Below are 7,011 nucleotides of genomic sequence, written 5' to 3'. Positions count from 1 at the left end.
TTTTTACATAAACAAGTGACCTAAGACTACACTCTTCGATCACTTGGGGGGTAAGATCATCTATACAAGTCTAGGAATAAAGACAAAAATGGATGCAAAGCTCAGAGCTTAGTCCTGATCCGAACTCGTATAGACTAGGGGTGTAAAACCCAACTCCCAACAAAATAGGATAACTGGGTCAAAGCCCAGTCCTAACCCGGATTCGTGCGATTTGAGGGGTTCAACCAAAATAGGATGCAAGGCTCAAAGCCCAGTCCTAGCCCAGACCCACATTGTCTGGGAGGTTCGAAACCCGACTCCCAATAAAAAAGGATGCAAGAGTCAAAGGCCAGTCCTAACCCGGACCTGTATGCTCTAAGGTTAAAAACCCAACCCCTAAAAATTGGTCCAGACCTAACGTGGTCCCAGATAACCAAATCCCTATTCATGTCTTCCTTACAGTGGCCTAGAACCATTGAAACATGAATCTTAGGTTTAAATTGGTTAAAGTTAGTCTTATAAATGGTCGTTGGAACCTAAAACTCAGGTTCAAAATAAGCTAATCAACTAATCTCTGATGGTCCAGACCATTGAAACTTGAACACCAGAGTCAGGACAAATAAATCGGACGACACTTATTAACTCCTTAATGGTCTAGGCCATTGGAACCTGAACCTCGAGTTCAGAATGAGTTAATTAATTAAGCCATATCTAAAAAAATCTCTAACGGTCTAGGCCGTTGGAACCTAAACCATAGAGTCGGGATAAACCAGTTAAGTTATATTGATTAAGTCCAAAACGGTCCAGGCTGTCAAGACTCGAACGTGGGTCTGAGGACAGGTTAAATACCTTCTACAATATTCCCCTAGTGGCCCTGGGCATTGGAACCAGTATCCAATATTCAACTTGGATTCATGCAGAGTGATAAAACACTTAGTGAATTTAGAAAAAAAATAAATGAATATAAAGTAGGAACCATTATGTAGAGAAAAATCAATATATAACAATACGGATGATAAAAATTGTCTTGGACGTATCTGTGTCCATAAATGTAATATTGCTACAAAAATAGAAAGGAAGCCATAACTAAAATACAGAGGCCCAGGCCTAGGCTTCGTTTTGATCTGGGACATCCGGAGCATTCTCGCCTTGTACATCCTCAGCTAAGAGCGCTGCATCAACTTTCTCCTTGGCTTCGAATTCAATCCTCTTTGCAGCTAGATCCGGATAGAGGATGAGATCCATGTTCTTGTCTTAGAGCCAAGCCATGTAAATGGCCTCGTCAAAAGTGACTGCCAACATCTCGTCAGCCTGCTCCTTTTCCAGGAGAGCCTCCTTGCTCTGCTTCATCTCCAGCTGAACCATGCCCTCCAAAGCCTGGTTCTGGGACTCAAGGTTTGCCACCTTCTCCCGCTCCTGGCGAAGTTGGGCCTCAACTGCCTCTAGAAGGGCTTTGATCAAAGCCTCTGAGCCACGAACACGACGTAGCTTCGCCTCCAGGTTGTCCACCGGCTTCTTATGTTCGGATTCCTTCCTGGATAAAGCTTCCTCGTGCTGAGCACAAACCCGGACAGCCTCCTCACGCTCAGCCTCAATCCGAGCAGTCTCCTTGGAAAGGGCCTCCCTGGTAGCTTCCGAACGACCCCCTTCAGCTCCATTTGGGACGTCTCCATCTTCATAGCCATCTGGCCACCAGATCCGCGTTCCTATGGGAAAACAAGGCATCCTGGAACAAATCAAAGTTAGAAAATTTACAAGGAATAATGATGGTAAAATAAAAGATTAGACAGGCATATGGCTTACCGCGGTGGCCTGATGACGAATGGCCTAGGAGATAAAAAGGGCATACTGGCTGGCTAAGGTGGCATATCACTTGAGCTGAAGGGTAGACATGGTAGCCCCCACCTGGGCCAACAAATCCGCAACAAGCGGAGCCGTGTCCTGCCCCAACTTAGGCCGAAACCCAATCTCAGCTACAAGTCAGTCCACGATCTGTTGGGTAGCATTGAAGGCCTCTGGAAGTTTGACAAACTCCACCTTTTGCTGAATGATCAGGGCCCGAGCCACCTTGTCCTATTTTTCCTGACCGCCGTCCCAAGCCAAGGACACCATTTTCATCCTCTCCTCCTAGAGGACCAGGTCCCCTTCCTCGGGAAGGACGGGGTTGACGAGAAGCCCTGGAGCATCCAGGACCTCATGCGTAATAATGAGGCTTTCCCCGGAGGAATGCTCCTCAGCTAGGGTTGGATCCTTGGTCTTGGCCTTCTTTGCCCGCTTCGAGCCCCCACGCAGCGACTAAGTCCGCTTTCCACTTTTCCACCCCTCCTCCTTCGGAAGGCATACAGTTGATTAGTATGCAGATCTCTATGTGAGAGAGATCGTGCGGCTCCATGGTGCACCTAGGTCGATCGTGTCAGATTGGGACCCCACTTTTACTTCCAAGTTCTGGGGGAGTTTGCAGAAAGCCATGGGGACACAGTTGAAGTTCAATACAGCTTATCATCCTCAGATAGATGGGCAATCTGAGAGGATAATCCAGATTTTGGAAGACATGTTACGAGCATGTGTGCTGGACTTTGGTGGATCTTGGAGTAAGTATCTGCCTTTGATATAATTCTCCTACAACAACAGTTACCAGTCTACCATTGGAGTAGCACCTTATGAGATGTTGTATGGTAGGAAGTGCAAATCTCCCATTCATTGGGATGAGACAAGTGAAAGGAGATACTTAGGTCCTGAGGCAGTTTAGAGGACCAGTGAGGCTATTGAGAAGATTAGAGCTAGAATGCTTGCTTCTCAGAGTAGACAGAAGAGCTATGCAGATCCCAAGCGCAGGAACGTGGAGTTCCAGGTAGGGGACTATGTTTTCCTCAGAGTCTCGCCATGGAAAGGGGTGAGAAGGTTTGGGAAGAAAGGCAAGCTGAGTCCTAGATTTGTAGGTCCATTTGAGATCCTGGAGAGGATTGGTCAGGTGGCTTACAGATTGGCCTTGCCTCCGGCGTTGTCTGTCGTGCATAATGTGTTCCATGTATCAGCTCTGCGGAGGTATGTATCTGATGTGGGCCATATTCTGAGTTATGAAGATCTGGAGCTTGAGCCAGATCTCTCCTTTGAGGAGCAGCCAGTTCAGATACTTGACAAAAAAGATAAGGTCCTCAGGAATAAGACAATACCTTTGGTTAAGGTATTGTGGAGGAACAACAAGGTCTAGGAGGCGACCTGGAAGCTGGAGTCAGATATGCAGAGTCAGTATCCCGAGCTGTTCAGGCAAATTTCGAGGATGAAATTTCAGTAAGGAGGGGATAGTTGTAATGCCCCGAATTCTCCGATGTGTTTAAAGGCATGAATAGTAGGCCGGGAGGGCCATACTTGCTTAATTATGTTATTAAATGATAAAATGCATGTATATGTGGATTATCTTATAATATGATGTTAAATGCATGCATGTGTGTCCATATTTGTTATTACAGGGGTGTGATGGTAATTTGGCCCGTTGAGGGTAAGTTGTTTATTTTTATGTACATCGGTGATATATTTTGAGACCACATTATAATGTGGGTTTGTTTGAGCCATTCGGCATGAGACGATCATGGTATGTTAATTATTGATTTTATCATAACAGGTTTAAGCTCGGGACTCGGGGTGAGTCTCGGGGTGTTTTTAATGATTAGAATGTTACCGGTCTTTAAAGGGTAACGGGATGTGAATTATTGGTGTTTGAGAGTATTGAGATTAGCGGGAATTGGGAAGCGTTAATTATGATTAACGGGATAGGTGGAAAGTACCAATTTTACCCTTGAAATGATTTTAGAAGCCTTGAATGACCTAGGGGCATTTAGGTCATTTGGTTTGGATATATGTGAAGCTTTAGATGGCTGTAGAAAACAGAACAAAAACAGGGCAAGAAATTCCCTTCCCGTACATCCATTTCTCTCATTTCCTCTTTGGAGTTTTTGAGCTCAAAGTGTGGAATCAAGCTAGGAAATCAATGGGCTGAGTTTGTAGACTTTGTTCGGCCATTGAAGAGGGTTTGATTTTGAATTTGAGGTGAGTTCCAGCCATAACTTTCTGGTTTATCTCTGTTTTAGCTTTGAGTTTTCAGCTTGTAATTCTTTGGTGGATAGTTGGAATTAATGGGAGTTAGGTTGATGTTTTACTTAGGTTTTGATGAGGGTGAGTTATAGATGAAGTTTGGGGGTTAAATTGAGTGTTAGGTTGGTGTTTTGGATTGGTTGAAGAGCTGGTTTCAAGGGAAAATGCAGGGGAAGTCGAGCTGGTGCGTGTTGAATTTTTGGCTGAATAGGGTAATGAGCCGCGACATGGCATAGGTGAGCCGCGGCCCATGGTGCTTGACAGGGTAAGGCCACCTCTGTCTGGGGGCGCGCCGCGGTGCAGCTGGGGAGGGCCGCGGCCCTTAGTGGCTTTTTGGCCAGAAATGTGTTTTTAACTTGGGGATTCAAGCCTTAGGCCTCGGGGTCGAACCTACTACCCGGTTAAGTAGTGTTTGATGTCTTGGAGGCTAGGTTTAGGTTTGGAAACCTTTTATTATTTATTTTATTGATGGAATCCCATAATTGGTTATGACCAGGTAACCGCTAAAGGACCAAAAGGTTGATCGTTCTCAAGGGTCGTTCTTTTATTCATTCTAGCTCGAACCAGAGGTAAGAAAACAGTGTAAGAAAACTGCACCCCAAATGTGACATGCATGGTTATTCATGAGGCATGTTGGTTGTATAAATGTGGACATGAAATGATTATGGAATACTTAGCAAATGTTGCTCACTTGTGCATGGTACTGACTCATTAGTCAGATTTGGCAAAGGTGATAGTATCAACTGTGAAGCTGTGACTTATTAGTCAGGTTCGGCAGTGATATTGGGCACTGGTCACGTTGCGTTGACTCATTAGTCAGAACAGCCTTAGCGTGTATCGCGCAAGCCAAGAAAGATTAGATCCAATCGATTATCTGCATTGAATGACTCAAAGAGCATTAATGCCGGACCGACCTCAAGGTCGATGAACATTATAAGCACTTGAAGGCTAGTGGCTTAACTAGCAGCCACTCTTCCATTTGATCTAGTGACTCGCTTGTCGATCACTCAGTATGGTTTACCAGAACCTATTGAAGGCTAGTGGCTTACCTAGCAGCCACTCTTCCACTTGAATTAGTGACCTGCTTGTCAGTCACTTAGTGTGGTTTATCAGAACCTCAAGTGATATTCACTCATTTGTTTGAAAGCTTTGTGCTCAAGTGTGATTATAATGATAATCATTTGATAATGCTTACACATAATGTTATGTTTTCTTGCTGGGCTTTAGCTCATGGGTGCTATGTGGTGCAGGTAAAGGAAAAGAAAAGCTCACCCAGCCTTGAGTGGAGAGCTTAGGCGGTGATGTGTACATATGCGACTGCTTGACCACCATGGCCAAGGAGTTCTCAGAGGAACTAGGGGGTTTACCCCATTTTTGCCGCTTAGGTCGGCGGGGTTTATAATTTTGGAACAGTAGTGACCTTTTTGAGTTGTAAATAACTTGTAAATGTTCTTGTGGGCCCATGAACAGTTTTATGTATCAATAAAACATATCCTTTCCTTTTTATTGGTTTTCACCCTAACCTGTTAATAGCACTTAGATCACGTTTTTAACCAAAGGACTCAGGCAATGAGTCAAATTTCCGGTTCACCGTAACTGTTCTGGGGTAACCAGGGCGTTACACGCACCTTCAACTTGAAGACACGTGTCTGAAACGTTGAGAATTTGAAAGGATGGGGATCACCCAAATGGCCTGCAAGTAAATGAACCTGACTCTTGGCAAATGAATCAGGATATTTGAGATTGATCCAGGAGAGCGAGGCAAGTCTCCACCATGCGAACACGGATGAAGACTTGGGGGGATAAATGTTATTACTGTTTTCCACCCGTGAAACGTGGCAGGACCCATTGGGTCATGACCCAATGGGTCCATGTGCCCTCTTAAGAGGTCCGAACCCATCCTGAACTTGGTGAATGGGGAAGGATGAAACCCTAGATAGCCCAAGCACCATCGAGCCCAACAACATTCAATGGGTGCGAGCATAACAAAGGAACCAGGACTAAGATGCAAGCCCGACTCATCTTCCTGGCCCTGACCAACCTACATCCTCCAGGATGCCAATTGAGGTGGCAGACTAACTGGTCAATGGAGATAGACCTTATCAAGAATCCAGGGGAGATACTCAGTGTCACGATGTCCATCTTGGCAAATGAACCCGAGTTTTGGTGAACAAACCAGGACTCTGGTAAATGAACTGGGACATTAGTAAACGAACCTGGACCAGACTTCCAGATAGGGCAAGCCTAGCTTTCCCCAATGCTGACTTGTCCCCATGAAATTTGACAGTTGGTGTCCTCAACTAACCTACAGAAGAGGGTACGCACGGAACATACACTATTCATATGAAACAGTACTACCACTACCCTGATAGATCATATCCTTAGGATCCCTTTTGAAGCCCACGCGGACCAGTCCGTACTAATGTACAATGGGCAGCTGTAAGGCTTGGCCACGCCTGAGCCGGCCCAATGGGCCCAAATTAACTACATCTTATTATGTAACATTCTTTGTATTATGGCTCCATTAGCGAACAAACTGTAATTACATCCCTATTGGGCCTGGATTAATTCGGCCCAAGCCCAATGTGCTTGACTGCCTATAAATAGGGCCAGTTGTGCACTGTAGCAGGGATCCCATAATTTTCTCTTTCAAGCAAATACTCTGCTAAAACTCATAGAAAACTCCATTGTCCAAAACTCTCTAAAGCCTAATACTATTGACTCGTAAACTAATGCTCATTAACGCCCTAATCACGTAAAAATTGTGACTGTTCATCTCTAATTCTTTCTTTTCAGCTCTTACTTCTTAATATCTTTCTAGTTTCCGAAAAATTCGTTAAGCAATATAATTGTGCCTTTGTTATTTAGGTGTTTTTTTTAAAATTAAAATGATTTATTTTTTATATTTTGTTTTGTTATTACAATAGTTAGAATGAATTT

The sequence above is a fragment of the Humulus lupulus genome, chromosome 1, assembly GCF_963169125.1.
Source record: "Humulus lupulus chromosome 1, drHumLupu1.1, whole genome shotgun sequence".
Taxonomy (NCBI): domain Eukaryota; kingdom Viridiplantae; phylum Streptophyta; class Magnoliopsida; order Rosales; family Cannabaceae; genus Humulus; species Humulus lupulus.
The sequence above is the reverse complement of the archived record's forward strand: the minus strand, read 5'-3'. Positions refer to the sequence as shown.